This window comes from Heterodontus francisci, chromosome 32 (genome assembly GCF_036365525.1).
Source record: "Heterodontus francisci isolate sHetFra1 chromosome 32, sHetFra1.hap1, whole genome shotgun sequence".
Classification (NCBI taxonomy): domain Eukaryota; kingdom Metazoa; phylum Chordata; class Chondrichthyes; order Heterodontiformes; family Heterodontidae; genus Heterodontus; species Heterodontus francisci.
The window spans coordinates 33,881,340-33,901,676 of record NC_090402.1 but is presented as its reverse complement, the minus strand read 5'-3'; positions in this window follow the sequence as shown (position 1 = coordinate 33,901,676).

Here is a 20,337-nt window from a genome sequence, read left to right as displayed (position 1 = left end):
TGTGGCTTCGATAGCTCAGGATAGTGAAAAGGACAGTGTCTTCTCTCATAGTGTAACGGAGTTTGATCAGTAGACTGAATTCATCTGCAAAACTAAGAAAACCAGAAAATGAACAACTTTATGAACTTCTACAGGTTACATCTGGAACCGAGTTAAGAAATTATTTGTGCATTCATTAAAAATTCCACTGGTTTTTAGATCAATTTGGGAATTTGTGCGACATTATTTGTACAAAATGAACCTCTCATTTCAGTCACACAAACATTGTAATTTTTTGGCTCAGAGACAAAAATCTATCAGCGTATGAAAACAATGTGTACCTGAATGTTTTAATAAGGACTCCAGTGTTGATCTCCTGAAACATGGAACTACAAGTTAGGCTGCATTTATTAACCTCTTTTGCTGCTGCATTCTCCCCACACACCAACTCCAATTCTCCTTCATAAAAAAAAACAGCTGAACAAACCCAAGATACTAAATCATCAGCACATCACTGACATTCCCACAACTAGGATAACTTTGGTTTAGAAAACCATTTTGTACCAGTTTAAAAGACACTGGCAAATCCCCTAAATAACTGAAAAAAATGGCAGCCATCAATCCTTTCAATGTAGAATGTAGGTAAAGAAGTTTGTGAGCTTAATATGAAACAATAACATCTTAACAACACTCGCAGTGGATGTCAGTTTGTATGCTCACATCACTGACTGTTGCTCTTCATTCTACAATTGGATCTACAATTGGCAGGTAGTCCGGTGATCAAGGTTGAAGAATGGGAACGCGCAAACTCAAATTGACATCCACTGTGAAAACTTATAATATGCATTTCCATAGCTAACACAAGAAAAATAAATTTCTTATATCCCACCCACACGACAGTAGGAAAGTAAGTTTGCAATGCCTATGATGTACTGCAGTTTGACAATCTGTAATGGAACAGGTGAATACTTTCATATATGCGTGACATCTTGAAATGTGACATTTAATGGCCAACTCAGTTTGAGTTCATTACAGTTAGCATCAAAGAGTTGTATTTTTCATTTATTCCTGCTAAGTCATGTGAAATGACAGGTTAATCCCTGCATATTTTGAAACTTGACTGGACCACCTACCTCTTAAATGGAGCATAACTCAAATATTTTTAACTGAAAGGATCAGTCGGGTTCCTACTTTTAGCATTAGCAGGTAGTTAGGGGGTGATTTTTAACTGGCCGAAAATGACTGTGAAGTTGGCAGAGTGGCTGTGCCACCTGCCCAATGCCACCGTTGAGGAGGCCTGAACCAGCTTCAGGTTTGGGTCCCATTAGCATAAGTTGAGTAAGCTGCCAAGTAGTCAATGAGCACTATCAGGCAGCTCACCACATCGAGGGGTGGGTGGGGTTGGTCGGGTGGAGGCTGAAATTCCTGCAGCCTCAAGATTGAGTGAACCAGAAATGAGCACTGGAAGATTGTGTGGGGAGATGCACAGTGGCGAGAGGAAAGGTAAGCCAGCAGCAGACCACAGCATTGTAGTGGGACTAGAAAGTGCATTCCTGCCTCCTCCTGGCCTGACAATAATTACTGCAGAAAATGATCTGGGCTGCTTTTTGTAGCAGCTTCCAGTGCTTCCTTAAAGGATGGCATGTAAAAATGTGCAGCACATGCTCCACCCATTTATACCATAAAATTCGAAATGGGGCCGTACAATAGGATCCCAATCTGTATATGTAAGCAGGATCCCACCAATCTCAGGCTGAAAATTGGATCAGGCGGGCAATAGCTCTCCACAACACCCTACTTCCTCCGATGCCTACTGCCAATCACCCATTTCTCAGGCAAGTCATGGGCAGACAGTTGAAAATCACCCCCTTGAGATCTATTTACCCCCTCTTCCCAAATTTTAAAATCATAATTTCAAAGAATACTGCTGTATTTTACCAAAAGCACCATAGACTGCTTACAAGTTCTGATTTTAATGTGGCAGCCTGGATGTTGTTGGGAAGAGTTCAAATGTATTTACAGAGACTGTTGTGTGAAGATCTGGATGGTGAAGTCTTCAAATTATACTGTGCAATTATTAGCAAATTAATACTTGATGCACATGTATCAGCAGTTTTAATAGAAGCAGTACCTCTTTTAAAATCAGCCAGTTAATGACTCTGTATCAAGTGTTATGCACTAACATTCTCACACTGCAATTTCAAGGCTTAAATAATATTGAGCAACAGTAAAAATTATCAGCAACTAGTGTGGCGTTGCTGATTGTTTTAAATGACATCTACAAACCAAATAGAAATCTCCTTACTTGCTCAATGTTTTAAATTTGCTGACGAAAAAACTTGTACATGCAATGATAGCATTGCACCATGCATTAAAGGAGAACACCAATCAAGAGTCCCGGTGAGTGCAACTGGAACAAGTCCTTCACAACTGTGAGAGTGCTGGAGTTTCCATTTGCTCTTTCTGTTCCTAGTGGATTGTTTCAACAGCTCCTCACTGCTAATGTACTTCATTCATTATTTAAAAATGGGCAAGATATCCTTTGTGCTTAGGTACAGCAAAATTTTAAAACTGTATTTGTAAAGATCAGGAGCTGGATTTTCATAACAGAAGCGGGAAACAGGAGCCGGGTCTGCTTTTGGGTCAGAAATCCACCTCTGGTGGGAAACTGATTCAGGTTCAGATTTACAAATGAGTAAACCTTTAATTGGCGTGGCGACAGGCTCCCTGTCCACTTAGAGCCAGTGGGGCTGGGAATGGAGCTGGATCAGATGAAGTGTGGGATTTATATAGACTCCCATGGCAGCCATCACAGAGACTGCTGGTTGTCCTAAGGGAGAGGTGCATTCCACAGCACCATAGGGGAGCTGAAGGCCCGACACCAGGGGCAAGGCAGACCCTTGCTTCATCGATGGATCTAATGCTGGAGGCCATGATGGAGAAGAGGGAGGTCCTCTTCCCAGAGGGTGGCAGGCACAGGCCACCTTGTCATGTAGCAGGGGCATCTCTCTGTTCAGTGTTATCCCTTCTGCCTCCTCTTCTTTCCTGCTCCTGCCCCAATGAGCTGTCTCCTTCCAGGGTTTCACTATCCTCAAGGTCCACAACTCTCTGGAGTGCCAAGTAATGGAGAATGCAGCAGACCACCACAATGACAGAGACCGTTGCAGGGGGCTATCGGAGGGCACCACCTGGCCGGTTCAGGCACTGGAATCGCACCTTCAGAAGCCTGATGGCCTGATCAATGGTTGACCTGCTGAACAGGTGGCATTGGTTGCATCGCCTCTGTGCATCTGTCTGCGGCTCCCGTAGAGGGGTCAGTCGCCATCTCTTGAAGGGATTTGCCTTTTCCCCTAGGATCTATCCATGGATTTTGGGAAATGGAGTAAAGATCCAAGGCAGCTTGGACTGGCAGAGGATGAAGGAGTCATGGCAGCTGCCAGGAAAGCAAGTACACACATGGAGGAAGCTCTTGTTGTGGTCGCAGACCAGTTGGACATTGAGGGAGTGGAAGCTCTTCCTGTTGATGGATCTCACTGGCTGGTCACTGGATGCCTTGATAGCCACATGGAAGCAAGCAATGATGCCCTACACCTGGGGAAATCCAGCAATGGAGGCAAAACTCAACGCCCTCTGTGCTGTGCTGGCCCATCTGTGTCAAAGTGGATGTAGCCTCTGCCCTCCTGAAAATTGCATCCGGGACCTGCCTGATGGCAGGATAAGTTGCCGATTGTGAGATGCCACCTAAGTCCACAGCTGATCCTTGGAACGTACCAGTTGCATAGAAATTCAGGGCAATGGTGAACTTGACAGCTGCAGCTAAAGGACTGCTATGGGACGCGAGGCCTCAGGTCATTGTGGATCAGTGCACAAAGGTCTGAGACCATCTGCCTGGAGAGTCACAGACTCCTATGGCACTGGTGCTCTGTTATTTGCAGGTAGCTAACTCTTGGGCTGACTTTTGGATAGCCTTCTTGCTCTTGCAGCCCCCTGCTGTGCTCCTCTGGCTTCCAGCTGTCCAGGAGTTTGCATCTGCGACAGCTCATCCTAGCTGCTCTGTTCAAAGTCAGAATAGCCTGTTCCCATATGAACTCCCTCAGCTGGGCTTTGTGCATTCATCAGGTCTCCTGCCAACCCCAGGTGCCCCAGTGATTCACATCCCTCCCCAGATTCCTACCACGTAGCACTGAGAAAAGCAAGTATTTCAGCTCCAGCAATGGCTATTCTCTGGCACTTTTGGAGCAGCTGAGCTACATTTTGTGCCTCTGCATTATTTTAATCAGCCTTCACATATTGTAAATTGTTGCTGACAATCCTGTTAATGAGCTCTTCAATGAGCTCAACAATCAATTAATTGGAGGCATGAGGGGTCGCTGTTCCTTCCTAGCATTCATTTAAAAATGGAGTCACCTTCCTGAGGCGGTGGGACCCAATCTTCGAGAACTCGATCTTTAAATTGCGCCCACACCCACCCCTGCACCCAAGGCTTTAAAAATTTGGCCCAAGGTTTATGGTTTTGCTATATTTAGTGCACAAAGCCAATCTTCCTCCAGTGTGTATAAAACTGGATTACAGCTAACCAACAAAGCAGCCTATGATACACTAACAAGTCTGGAAATGTGTCTTAAAATACAAGTGCTCTTACCTGCTTCCAAATACATCTCTACTTGGTATGCTGAGGGTGGAATATTGTCCAACTTCATAGACTGTGCAGTTCTCTTCATCAGATGAAAGTGAAATGTTGGTAAGATCAGATGACGGGGAAGCAAGCTTGTCCAGCAAGTCTACTTCACCTATAAAATGAAGAAAATAAGACACGCTTCATATTATTCAGGCAATGTGATTCAATTGCATTCTCATTAAGTGCTTTGCTTTTATCTTGAGGCTCAACATATATCTTGAAAATATCAGAAGGTGGGCAAAATCCTTTTATCTTAAAGACCTAAATTCCAGCCCACATTGAGCAAATTCAATCCATCTCTCCACAGGCTATAAAAGGTCCAATGTGAAAGAGTAAATATCAGAAATGACTACATAAAATTCTAGTTATTGAACCATGCTGCTTCAAATTTTCCACCTAAAAATTGTTTAGTGGTTCTAATTCAAGGGTTAAAATCAATGCATCATTTTGTTTAAACTCCCCTTTGCAGTTTTCAAGGATTCCTTCTTTGTGACAAGATAATGGCCTGAAATTCTGTATCATTAACCAGCACAATGATAACAAATTTCCCCATCCTAGCTATGAATAAAATGTAGATGCTTTGATCAAATGAGGCACTGAATCAGCTACCTCCCACCTGTCATACTGCTTTGTTCCATGTGCGCCCTGAGCTGCAAAATTAAGGTAACACTCCTGAATAAGGCTCTTAAATAATCCTTTTCTACTCCCTATATATTCTAAGCAGAAGGACAGCCCCAGTAAAGTGAAGTTTAAAAATAAAACTTTAAACTGGAAAGTCACAATTTAAATTTTAATAAACAAAAACAAAGTTTGTTCAAGAGATGTGGTGTGGATCCACACAACCTTGTGTACTTTAAATTCTGAATTATCAGTGAGAACAAATCTCAATGGTACCACTGCACTTCAAACCACTCAATGTCAACTTTGCATTTTTCATTTTATAATTTTTAAATACAGTTTCACATTAGAGTCATTTGGCACAGAAGGAGCAATATGACCCAAGTCCATGTTGACTCCCTGTAGAGCAATCCAATCCAATTAATCAATCAATCCCATTCCATCCACCCCACCCACCCTCCAAAATCCCCATCGCCCTGGAAATTTATTTCCCTCAAGTGTCCATCCAATTTCCTTTTAAAATCAATCATCTCTGCTTCCACTACCCTTGTAGGCAGCGAATTTCAGGTCATTACCACTCACTGCATAAAAAAAGTCCTTCCTCACATCCCCCTACATCATTTACCCAAAACGTTAAATCTGTGTCCCACTAGTCCTTGTACCATCAATGTTTTGTCATTATGTTGTTTCTGGTTCCCAGATGTTGAAAAGAATCACACTTTGCAGATAGTATGGTATATGCATATATATATTTCTTTAAAACATAATGTCCCTATATCAATATAACTGTCAATATAAATAAAGATCATCATCCGACTTGTGGAAATAACCTGAACCCCTTTTTAGAGTCTCTTATAGCATGTATTTTTTTTTTACATTACGGTATTGCTTGGGTGTTGAGATGTTGTGCCTCCATCTTGTAGATTTGGCATTTGTTGCCCTTAGGGGTGAGTTGGCACGCTGTATTGGTGACATTGTGTCACTTGCTGGTGATATTGTTAGTGTTGTCTCACTGGATAGTGATGTTTCCAGTGTTGTTGATGGTCTTTTCTGTTGTCCCAGCTCTGGTGTACGTCGAATGTGTATTCTGTTCCTTCTCATTTGGTTACCGGTTTCGGTCTCAATGATATAGGACCTTGGAGTCTCAGCTTCACTAACAACTTTTGCTGGGCTCCAGGTTTTCATGATTGGAGCCTGTACGTGTAGTTTGTCCTTTCAACAGCTCGGGTAGGGATTTAGCATATTTGTTGAAGTGTTGCTCTCCTCTTACCTGTGTTTCAGTGAGTTGTTGTCTCGCTTTCTCCTGGTCATTCGAAGGATGTATTTTGCTTGGCAGAGTTGTCTTATATTTTCTTCCATTTAACAGCTCTGCAGGTGATTTCATGTCAGCCTTGAGAGGTGTGGATCAGAGTGACAATAAGGCCAGGTTTGGGTCTTCCTTCGTCTCTTGGCATTTCACAAGTGTTCTTTTGACCATCTGGACGTGTCTTTCTATAAATCCGTGTCCCCATGGGTAGTGTGGTGATGAGGTGATAGTGTTGAACCCATACTGGTCAACGAATTCCTTAAATTCGCTGTATATAAATTGGATGCCATTGTCATATATTAACCTTTCAGGAATCCCTTGTGCAGCGAACAGAACTCATACTGTTGAGATTATTGTTGTGGGTCTCAAGTCTTTCATCTTCCGGATAAAAGGGAATTTTGAGTAGTAGTCTGTGACTATGACATACCATTCTTGATTATGTGTGAATAAATCGACTCCTCCAGTATGCCATGGTCTGGGTGGTACTTCAGTAGCTATCATCTCCTCTTTCTGTTGTGAAATTCTGTACTTCTGGCATACATTGCATGTAGACACCATATTTTCAATATCTTTGTGTATCCAGTACACAGCTGATTTGGCTCGGAGCTTACACTTCTCCATTCCCATATGGCCTTCGTGTATCTTTTAGAGAAGTTCTTTCTCATTGTTTTGGGTATGATTATTCTGGATCCGACCAGCTGAACACCATTTTCTAGTGAGATGTCATCTCTGATAGAGCAGTACCGCCCTATTGCTGGCTTTGTGCGCTATATCCTATCCGGCCATCCCTGGATCACTTGCTGAGATAGCATCTGTAACCCCTTGTCTTTGCTGGTCTCATCTCTAATTTGACTCAGTTTCGGTGGTGTTACGTTCACGAGGTGATGAATCCTTATGCCTAGATCTTCTATATCATGTTTCCCCTGTGGTGACAACTGAGATAGGGTGTCTGCCAGCACCATTTATCTTTCTGGCTTATATTTCAGTGAAATCACAACTCTGAAGCCTCGAGTATAACCTCTGCAGTCTTGTTGGTGCTGTACATAGATTTTTCTTGCAGATCTGCTCCAGGGACAATGATCACTCTCCACTGCGAATTTCATCCCATAAAGAGATATGTGTGGAACTTCTCACATCCATACACGACTGCCAAAAGCTCTCTCTCTATGTTGGCATATCTTGTCTCAGCTGAAGTCAGAGCTTTGGACGCAAATGCTATTGGCTTTCCCTCTCGTACAAGGGCTGCTCCCAGTCCTTTTGTGGAGTCATCTACTTGCAGAGTGGCAGGTTTCTTTCTGTTGAAGTACGACAGACTTGTCCCCGTGCATACGACCTTTTTGAGTTTATTGAAACTCCTGTCATGTGACTCTGACCACTGGTACTCTACATCATCTTTCATCATCTCCTGCAGGTTTGCTGTGTGTTCTGACATGTGCAGAATAAAGGAGTTCATGTATTGTATCAAACCAAGGAAACTTCTCAACTCTCTCTTATCCCTTGGGGCTTCCATCCCCGAGATGGCTGAGATTCTTTCAGGGCTCGGCTTAACTCCGTCAGGTGTGTATACCATTCCGAAGAACTGGCATTCTGTCACTTTCACAACGCATTTGTCTGTGTTTAGCTTAATCCCAGTTTTCCTGGTTCTTTCCATGGCTTCATGTAGATGGTTGTCATGATCTTTTCCATCTACAGCATATATCTGGATATCATCAGCTATGCCGACTGCTCCTTTGCATACCCTGTTAGTCTCGTCTACTTTCTGTTGGAACACATCCTGGCTCACTTTGAGGTCAAAGGGTAGACGCAGGAATTTGTACCGTCCAAAGGGTGTGTTAAATATTGTCAGCAATGAAGATTTTGTGTCTAGCTTCACATTCCAGTAGCCATTTCTGGCATCAAGTTTGCTGAAAACGTTTGCCCCTGCCAATGCTGGTGTGATTTCTTCCAATGTTGGAATATGGTCGTGAATACTCTTTATTGCTTGGTTAAGATCTTTGGGATCCGGGCAAATTCTTAGCTGTCCATTTGGCTTCTCTCTCACCATGATGGAATTTACCCAATCTGTAGGCTCTGTGACTCTGGCAATCACCTTCTTTTCTTCCATTTCTTGGAGCTTTCTTTCAAGCTTTCCTTTTAGTTCTACTGGTACTTTACGTGGGGGATGAATCACTGGTTTCATCGCTGTATCAATAGTGATGTGATAGTCAAAAACTTCGAAGCATCCAACCATCTCATCAAAACACTCTGGGTATATTTGTACCAGATCTTCTTTGCTTCTGATCGGAGGGCGCTTTTCAACAGGTGTACTATCTTCACCCCTCAGTGCCGCCTCCTTCACCTCATGGTTTACTGAGATAATCTGCAGCTCTTCACAACTGCTCAACCCCAGGATATCTGTACCATCTGTTTCTGTGACATAGAACATACAGTTAACATCTTTTCCTTTGTGGGTCCCTCTGATTTGGGTTGTTCCTAGCTGTCGAATCTCAGTTCCCCCGTATGCTGTTAGCATGATGTTGTTTGGTTTCAGAGCACCTTCCCTTGGATAACCATTTTTCTCCAAATTTTCAGGAAAGATCTGCTCGTATAGTCTGAGCGGGATGATGTTACTCTGCGCTCCAGTATCGATCTTCACCTTCAAATTTATCGTTGTGGGTTTATTTCTCAGCCTCTTCCTGATCTGAATGGTTGTGTGAATTTCTTTTCTCTGGGAACTGTCACATCCAGACATTTCATGCAATTCTATGGTTCCTATGTCTATCTTGCTCTCAAACCCATCGCCATCTTCCAGGGTATGGATGTTTTGGTTTCTTTCACTATTCCTTCACCCTGTTACTCTGGCTCTGATGACTCGTCTACCACCTTCTCGCCTTGTTCTGCACATCTTTTCCCAGTGATTGGTCTTTCTGCAAGCTCTGTGGATTGATCCATATGTGGGACATTTCCTTCTATCTGTCAGTTCATGTGGTTGTCCACAGCTCCTGCACGTCTTTCTCTCTGTTTGATGTACATTCTTTAGTTGTTGTTTCACTGCATCAACCCTGCTGCTTGTCTCTTGGCTTGACTGAAGGCTAGCCATTTGGGAGGTCAGAGTCTTCATCTATCTGCTCGTGGCTTCATGTGCTCTGGCAGTGTCTAAAGCCTGCGATCTTGTGAGCTTGTCCTGTCTGATTGTCCTTTCTGTACTTCAGGATGTGCAGAACCCCAAATGAGCTGATCTATCAGCTGTTCATCTTTTCTAGCTGCATTTTTCAATCTTGCTACAAAATTGTCAATAGGCTCACCTAGTTCCTGTCTGGGGCCTTGAAATTCATATCGGTATATCCGATGATTTGATTTTGGCTGGAGATCGGTGCTGAATCTTTCAAAAATTTTGTCTGGGTTTCTGCTGTCCACTTCACTTAGGTCCCAGCTGTTAAATAAACGTAATCTTTTATCTCCAGCCCACTGAAGGATATAGCTGACCCTCTCCTCTGCACTAGTGCCTTTTAGGAAACTACCAAATGCCAAATTGCACTTTTGTTTAAACTTCTCAAATGCCTCTACAACATCATCAGCTTCCCAATTCATGATGGGCTGTAGCAGTGCATTCATTCCTGTCCTGGCTGACATTTCAGTTTTTTTTTTATAGAGTTTTCGCATGAGTTACTCAGTTTTTCTCAATCTGATGCTTTTAAAAATGTTCTAAGGTTTACTCACAGACACTCGCTGCCACTATGTTTCGTCTTTATGTAGTTTCTGGTTCCCAGATGTTGGAAAGAATCACACTTTACAGATATTATAACAATATAGACATATATAACAATCAGTTAATGGGAACAGCTTTTTTTTATCTACCTTATCTAAACCTGTCATAAACTTGTACACCTCTATCAGATACCTCCTCAACCTCCTTTGCCCCAAGGAGAACAAACCAGATTCTCCAACCTAACACTGCAGTGAAAATCCCTCATCCCTGGAACCATTCTGGGTACATCATCTCAGCACCCTCTCAAGGACCCTCACATCCTTCCTAAAGTGTGGTGACCACATCTGAACATGTATGCAAAGGCTCAGGCCACTGAACCATTTGTTATCCTCGCCATTTAAAGTAGTCTTCAGTTTGCATGCAGATCAGATTTCATTAATACTTTTACCATGATATTATTTTACTAACAAGTGCTATTAACAAAATCAAAAATGAGAGTTCTCCCAGTGTCCAGGCCAACTTTTATTAGCCCTCAACCAAAAAAAAGAGGACAGCTGGTCATATATTTCATTGTTGTTGGCAGTACCTTAATGCTTGCAAAATGGCTACCATGTCTCTCTACAGAACAATAGTGACTGTACTTCAAAAAGTAATCCATGGTCTGTGAAGCTCTTTGAGACATTCTGAAAATGTGAGAGGCACTATATGAATGCAAGTACTTTCTGTACTGAAAATTCAAAGTATAGATTCCATTTCAATTACCAGGTTATGTAGTTCACAAAAGTGAAAGATTTGATATTAACCTGACCATAATTTTAAAAATGACCAACAAATCCGTTCTACACCATGTGCAAACTTCTGTAACAGAGTTCTCATCCAGTAAGTGAAGGGAGGAATAAGTAGACTTTACCAACCTTATTACATATTTCAAGGCATATTGACATTAGATTTATGTCTAATAATATCAGATGAAACTGTACTAATCAGAAAAACATATTTTAGATCATATTTTGATTATGAAAGGTGTATTTCATTAACTGAATTTAAAAAAAAACGGGCAGCACAGTGGCGCAGTGGTTAGCACCGCAGCCTCACAGCTCCAGCGACCTGGGTTCAATTCTGGGTACTGCCTGTGTGGAGTTTGCAAGTTCTCCCTGTGTCTGCGTGGGTTTTCTCCGGGTGATCCGGTTTCCTCCCACAGCCAAAAGACTTGCATGTTGGTAGGTAAATTGGCCATTATAAATTGCCCCTAGTATGGTAGGTGGTAGGGAAATATAGGGACAGGTGGGGATGTGGTAGGAATATGGGATTAGTGTAGGATGAGTATAAATGGGTGGTTGATGGTCGGCACAGACTCAGTGGGCCGAAGGGCCTGTTTCAGTGCTGTATCTGTAAACTAAACTAAACTAAACAACTAATGTAGGAAAAGTTGCAATGAAATGGGAGAGGTCTACATGTCAGCACTTATAGATGCTGTTCAATAGCTGTCAAATTCATTAAACTGTGACTCGTCCTAAGGGAAGAACAGCAACAGCTGCTGGCACCTGTCTTAAATTATGAATGAATTATAGAAATACGAAAAGTCATCCTAGCAGCTAAACAAATAATGCTCAGCTATCCTTCAATTTCTAAAGGGAAGCTTGGAAAAATATTTTCAGATCCTTACATCACTGAACTCTCAGTAGGTGGATGAATCGTTTCCTCAGGGTAGGCAAATATTAGGTTTTTCTTAAAAAACACTAAATATTCATTATGAATTATGTGGAAATACAAGTCAAGAAAATATCTATATTAATTATCTGTAAATGAAGCCCTCTCCTCACCTGCTCCTTTGCCTCCAAACACTCGATGGTGAGCTTTTTAAACCAGTTTATTGATTGGTCGTAGGATCTGAAGGGTCAATTTTGTGATTCCCACTGCAACATTATGTCCCCGTCTACACATACACCCACACACCCAGTCATCTAAATTTAAAGCTTTTTACATCATAACCATGTAGTGGCTGTTGGTATAGATTTGATCCAGTTAATTTATAATAAAAACCCTGGCTCTAGATTTATACTCCCAGTTTAGTGTTGGTGCAAAGTGGTAATGGTTAAACTTGAAGTATTAACGCACCCTAACACTAACTGTAGCAACTCTATCAACAATTCAGCTACAATCAGCTAACTCAACACAGAATTGAGACACACTGGGATCCTTCCTGTCACTTAAAGCAGAGCTACTTACTGAATAAACTTGCATCATAGAGGAACCACAATCCCATTCATAATCCAATATTCATCTATCTCTTTTTTTGAAGGCTAGCAGTGAATCTCTCAATGATGAGTTGTTTTGTCACAAGTGGCAGGCCAGTTAAACTATTGGAAATATTTTGGATGCAATTTCCAGATGAGATGAGCATTCCATGTCTCCTGCTGCTCAAGGTAAAGCGCTTTGGATTATTTATTCCAATATGGGATTAAATACTTTTATTATTCACAAAGGGTATAAACGTTTCCTGCAACTAGTGCTACGAAAGTGTTCTGTATTTTTTGTTAAGTATTTTTGATGACTCATATTTAAATTGTGGAGATGGATGGATTCATTAGAAGGCTGAAGATTTTAAAAATGCTGGACTTTGTTCTGTTGTTGACTGTTCACTGAAAGGACACCGAGATGTTTGAAAACAAGCTTGGTTGGAAATCATGTGCTTTGAGCTCTATAAACAACAGAAAACTTGGTGACCTGGGGAAGAGGTTTACAGAGAAGTGATATGTCCAGATTTATGAGTGCTCAGGAAGTCCTGAACTGCTGATGGGGTTTGAATTGTTCACAGTTCAGTTGGGGTGTGAATTGTCTTCAAGACTGTTAGAGAGCAACTTGCCAAGGAACTCCCCCCACCCCCATCTCACCTCTTTTTCTACCTCTTTGAAGAAACCCTGCAAAGATCCAATATAGGAGAGCTAAAATCCCTGGTGCTGCATCTCTCCTGAGAAGCTGGAAAAACCTACCAGATTAATTCTCAATGCCGCTTAAAAAGAGCTGCTTTAGAACAGATCCCAGTGACCCGTCACTATATAGCCGTACGCCAGAACAAAAGGGATAACTGACATCCTTCCATATCTTCTCTTTTTCTCTTTTTTTCTTCAAGAATTAGCAAGTATTTGGCCAAAATATTCTGTTTTCTCTTTTTTTGTACAGAACTCTGTATAGAGAATTTCTGTATTTTTTCAGTGTATGTGCTTTGGGAGGGGGGGTGGTGGGAAAGAGAATTTGAAATATAAAAGTTCCCTTTTTATATTTCAATCAGTGTTAACACTTTGCTTCATTACTGGATAAGTCTTGTTTGATAATAAACTGATAATTTTGTTGTCTATTCAAGAAACCTGGCTGATATATTTTATTCTGGGATAAAGAGTCGAGTATATGATTGAATTGACCAAATCGGTAACTGGGTAAACATTATTTTTTTCATATATCGTGTGACTTGTGGAGAATTTTTTTGTCTTGCTCTGTCGCAGATAGGGGCCTCCAACCTTGTATATCTTTTAATGGCCCACTGGCTTAAAATGATTACTGTGTGTCCATTCATCCATATCTAGCTCAGAAGCCAATAGTTTGAGCTGTCAGCTGACCAACAGAGGAGATCAGCGGTGGTGGAGTCATAATCTGGAGTGTGCATCAGATTCCCCATCACTGACCATTATTAGCTTATAACTGCTAGTTATATTTCAAGGGGCACAGATGGTGTTCACATGCAGGGCACGCATTGAAGTAAGTTGCCTCTGTTGAATGTTTGGACATGGCCAAAGAAAGTAAAGTCAGGTGTATCACTGAATGGGCTGAATGGTCTGTTTCTGTGCTGTATTTTCAATGCAACAACAGCTGTTCCTACAGCAGAGCAGAAGACACAGGCTGCAGATGAGCACTGTTGCAAATGTGACTGCAATCACTGACCCACCTCCACCCCATCACCCAAAATCTCTACAATATCCTGCAGCCCTACAACCCTCCAAGATCCCTGTGCTCCTCCAATTCTAGCATCTTGTGCATCCCCGATTTTCACTACGCCACCACCGATAGCCATCCCTTCAGCTGCCTAGGCCCTAAACTCTGTTATTCTTCTCCAAAGTCTCTCTACCTCTCTCTCCTCCATTAAGCCAGTGCTTAAAACTGGATTCTTTCACCACCTTTCCTAAATGTCCCTTATTGGCTCTGTATCAATTTTTTTGATGACACTCCTGTGAAGCATCTTGGGACATTTTACTAAGTTTAAGGTGTTATGCAAATGCAAGTAGTAGTTGTTGCGAGGAGAAGCACAGTTTCAAAACCAATCCTAAGGATTTATCCTAGGGAAGCAACTTTTTGGTTTTCACAGCAGGGAATGCAGTTCACAGTTTACCCAGTTACTGATTTGGTCAATCATATACTCTACTCTTTATCCCAGAATAAAATGTACCAACCAGGTTTCTTTAATAAACAACAAAATTATCAGTTTATTATAAAACAAGAATTAACTAGTAACGAAGCAAAGAGTTAACACACAGATTGAAATATAATAGTTCCCTTTTTAAATTCTCTCCCCCCCCCCCACCCCACATACACTGAAAAAATACAAAAATTCTCTCTACAGAGCTCTGTACAAAAAAAAAGAAAAAAGTACTTTGGCCAAATACTTTCTAATTCTTGAAGCAAAAAAAAGATATGGAAGGATGTCAGTTATCCCTTTTGGTCTGGCGTATAGCTATATAGTGACAGGTCACTGGGATTTGTTTGAAGGCAGCTCTTTTTAAGCGGCATTGAGAATTAATCTGGTAGGTTTTTCCAGCTTCTCAGGGATTTTAGCTCTCCTATATTGGATCTTTGCAGGGTTTCTTCAAAGAGGTAGAGAAAGAGGTGAGCTGGGGGATGGGGTGGGGGGAGTTCCTTGGCAATTAATCTCTAACGGTCTTCAAAACAGTTCACACCTAGATGTAGCTTGGTAGGTAGCTCCCTAGAAGGAAGTTTGACAACCTCCAACATGAGGAGAAGCAATTGCAGAAGGGCCCATCCCCTAAAACTATTGGTGAGCCTTTTTTTTTTAGAATATTACAGCGCAGTACAGGCCCTTCGGCCCTCGATGTTGCGCCGATCATCTGACCTACACTATTCCATTTACATCCATATGTCTATCCAATGACCACTTAAATGCCCTTAAAGTTGGCGAGTCTACTACTGTTGCAGGCAGGGCGTTCCACGCCCCTACTACTCTCTGCGTAAAGAAACTACCTCTGACATCTGTCCTATATCTTTCACCCCTCAACTTAAAGCTATGTCCCCTCGTGTTTGCCATCCTCATCCGAGGAAAAAGACTCTCACTATCCACCCTATCTAACCCTCTGATTATCTTGTATGTCTCTATTAAGTCACCTCTCCTCCTCCTTCTCTCTAACGAAAACAACCCCAAGTCCCTCAGCCTTTCCTCGTAAGACCTTCCTTCCATACCAGGCAACATCCTAGTAAATCTCCTCTGCACCCTTTCCAAAGCTTCCACATCCTTCCTATAATGCGGTGACCAGAACTGCACGCAATACTCCAGGTGCGGCCTCACCAGAGTTTTGTACAGCTGCATCATGACCCCGTGGCTCTGAAACTCGATCCCCCTACTAATAAAGGCTAACACACCATATGCCTTCTTAACAGCCCTATTAACCTGGGTAGCAACTTTCAGGGATTTATGTACCTGGATACCAAGATCTCTCTGCTCATCTACACTACCAAGAATCTTCCCATTAGCCCAGTACTCTGCATTGCTGTTACTCCTTCCAAAGTGAATCACCTCACACTTCTCCGCATTAAACTCCATTTGCCATCTCTCAGCCCAGCTCTGCAGCCTATCTATGTCCCTCTGTACCCTACAACACCCTTCGACACTATCCACAACTCCACCGACCTTCGTGTCATCCGCAAATTTACTAACCCACCCTTCTACACCCTCATCCAGGTCGTTTATAAAAATGACAAACAGCAGTGGCCCCAAAACAGAACCTTGCGGTACACCACTAGTAACTAAACTCCAGGATGAACATTTGCCATCAACCACCACCCTCTGTCTTCTTTCAGCTAGCCAATTTCTGATCCAAAGCTCTAAATCACCTTCAACCCCATACTTGCGTATTTTCTGCAATAGCCTACCGTGGGGAACCTTATCAAACGCCTTACTGAAATCCATATACACCACATCCACGGCTTTACCCTCATCCACCTGTTTGGTCACCTTCTCGAAAAACTCAATAAGGTTTGTGAGGCACGACCTACCTTTCACAAAACCGTGCTGACTATCGCAAATGAACTTATTCTTTTCAAGATGATTATAAATCCTGTCTCTTATAACCTTTTCCAACATTTTACCCACAACCGAAGTAAGGCTCACAGGTCTATAATTACCAGGGCTGTCTCTACTCCCCTTCTTGAACAAGGGGACAACATTTGCTATCCTCCAGTCCTCCGGCACTACTCCTGTCGACAATGACGACTTAAAGATCAACAACAACGGCTCTGCAATCTCCTCCCTGGCTTCCAGGAGAATCCTAGGATAAATCCCATCTGGCCCAGGGGACTTATCTATTTTCACTCTTTCCAAAATTGCTAACACCTCCTCCTTGTGAATCTCAATCCCATCTAGCCTAGTAGGCTGTATCTCAGTAATCTCCTCGGCAACATTTTCTTTCTCTACTGTCCTTGCCCTCCTTCTCATTATTGGTCTAATTTACAGCTTGACCCCACTGCAGATGGAGAAGTCAACCCAATTATTCTCTGATCTTGCACCCAATCCAAACTTAGGCTGTATAATGATCCTACAGTGCCCAGGCAGAAGCCACTCCTTGTAAACACTGACAGCATTTTAAGGTGGTAAATCCTACTTTAGTTTGGAGCGGGGTGGGGGCGGGGGAGCAGCATGGATATAGAATGCAAAAAACGCACACACACTTCCTGTAGTTAATGAAGAGTTTAAAACTAGAAACTATGCTTACTAACCCAGAAAATTTAGGAGAGATGCACGGGAAAACTTACTTAGACATGTATGCAGGTGTGTTCTGTTGTGGTGGAACAGCACATGGTGTGACTGGCTGGAAGGAAAAGGAACTGAAGAAAGAGAGCATACTTTTAGGAGGACATTATTCAAGAACATGCAGTAGTTTTTGCATGAAAAGATTCAGCGAAGAGGAGAAAGTCAGCAAATTTCCTGCCCAAGAATGCAACACTTTACAATTAATGTGTGTGTGTTGCAGTTATACATATTTGCTTATTGGTGCATACTGCAAGTATATATTATTTAGTGCCAGATTCAGATCTGATGAACTGAATACTATTCAATCGTGAGGAGAGAAATCCAGTTGAAAATTATATTACAATTCATTTTTGAATCATGTATTAATCGCTTCGGAAATTTAATTTTACTACAATTTTTACAAGCAATGATTTTTTTAAAAGTTAATTTGGCCCAGATGGATACTTTTGAAATATTTGTCAGTGGTTTTTGTTTTTAAAGCCAAATGGTAAAATTACTCAGTAAGTGGTTTATTTTTACAATTTGATATTCATTTCTTCATATCCGTTTTGCTTCACATCTCTATATAGATCACTTTGTTTCCTCTTTCTCTTTGACCTATGAGCCAAGGCAAACAACATGTTTCTTGAAATGATGCCATGGAACACTAAAGTATGAACATGTAATGTATTCATAAGAAACACCTTGCTTCACTATTTTAACAGCGACCTTAACCTGTTTACACAAGATAATGTCCCTGTTACAAGTAGTGGAGGAAGGAATTTCATACAAGTACTTAAATATCCCATGGGGTCATTTTAAGGACAAGGTACTCTTGCTCCTAACACCACTCATTTTGTCACGGAGTGAGCATGCTTTTCGTATTCTGAATCGTCACTTTGAAAAACATTTGACTATTTTGTTCTTGTTAGTAAATATATGTGTGACTTGTAAGAAATAGTAGAATATACTTATTTCATTACAGAACCAATGAAAAAAGCAAATCGACGTCAGCAAGCTCCTCAGATATGGCTGCAAAATCTGCCTGTCATAAGAACAGTTATTAAGGCTCTGATAGATACATTTTATCACAGTATTATGAAAAAAATAGCAAGGCAAGGATCTTACAGGAGCTTCCTGTACCTTGCTTGTGCCCAATTTATTCTGCAAACACCAATGCTGAACTGGACCAAAAATTAGCCACCATGAATACAATGGCCCGAGATTTTGCATTGACAATAAAGGTGAAGCTAACAGCATTTATCATTATGGAGCGAATCATACAGCAACGTCTGGAATGTGCAGATGCCCAGTTGAATGCCCAGTCCAAGTTAGCCTGCTCCTCCACAAGGTGTGCTATATCAGTATCTCACCCAAAGATATGGCATTGAAATGATGTATTTATCCATTCATTACCCACTAAATATGCCAGTAAAAGTTAGGGCTGGTGCATTCAGATGTAAATGATTTAATGCCGTGTTAAGTTACAATTACTGCCAAATAAACTTTCCAGCACTGAAAACTTAATTTTACAACTGTGGAGTTCCTTCAAAAGAAAATTAGTGTTGGAGATTTTACAAAAAAAAATAGTTTTTTTTCCTATGATCACTCTCTCTTAAGACCATCTTTATTTCCCTCTCGATTTCGATTTCTGTACATTAAGTAAATTTAATTTATACTTCTTGGTTTAGACTCTGTGTCTCATTGAGGATTCTTCAATCTGATTGAAGATCCACATTGTTGCATGAACCTAATCACAGATGTAAATGATTTAATGCCACAAATGCCCCATGACAGCAAGTTGCCACTCAAAAGACTGCAAAAAGTCTGGGGGCAGCCATCAGCATAGTGAGCAGCAAGTACCACTCCTTCACCATTTACTGCAGAAAGCAGGCCAACATGAATTAAATGCAAGAGTGCCATTGGTTTCAAGCAAACTCACTTCTGGGTTAGTTGCAAGCAAAAAACTAATTCTGAAAACATCCACGATAAACATAGTTGATTGATGACTAGAATATTGCTCTCCCTTCCCACCCCCACATATAGCCTACCCACTGTCATGAGTTTCTTTGTGTTATCTTAAGCAACACAGTGAGATAAGTGGAGTCCAGTTCCTTGAAGATCTCCAGAGGGTTTATTAATAGTTAAACTAGCATATGCAATACAGAGCTAACTATATACAGAACCTTTACTTTAGTTGTTCCAGTGCAGTGACTATGGCTTCTAGTCATACGACTACATCCTGGTACTTAGCTTATTACCATACTGAATTCTTAAAGAACATCACTCTTAAAGCAATCATACAACACCCACCACCTCCACTCTCTTCCCTAAACATACAACCACAAGAAGCAAAGATGTTACAAGAGGAATTAGTGACTCGCACTTACACACAGCAAGTATTGAATGAGTTTCCAGACATAATTTTTAAATGGATAAGTCAGAAACCTCATGCAAAAAAAAAATACAATGGCACTTTATCCTTTTGTTGGGGTTGTGGTTTAATTTATTTAATTCATATTTAGCTGCTTTTCTACCAACTCATTCAAATTTCAGCTTTAGACCTATTAACAAAATTCAATGACGCATTCTTTCAGTGCCCTTTTTGTGCTTAAATTTCAGCCCCATTTATGCTTTCCTCCCCTAACCAGTGACCATTTGTAGAATCAATGAAATTTACAGCATGAAAGGAGCATTTGGCCCATCGTGTCTGTGCTGGCAGACAAATAGCCATCCAGCCTAATCCCACTTTCCAGCTCCTGGTCCATTGAGTGCATTTCCACATACTTTTTAAATGTTGTGTTATGAGGGTTTTTGCCTCGACCAAACATTCAAGCAGTAAGTTCCAGATCCCCACCACCCTCTTGGTGGAAAAAATTTCCCCTTGAATCCCCTCTAAACCTACCACCTCTTACCCTAAATCAATACCTGGTTATGGGCCCATCAACCAAGGGTAATAGGGCCTTCCTATTCACACTATCGAGACCTCTCAATTTTATATACTTTAATTAGGTCTCCCTTCAGCCTCCTCTGTTCCAAACAAAGCAATCCTGGCC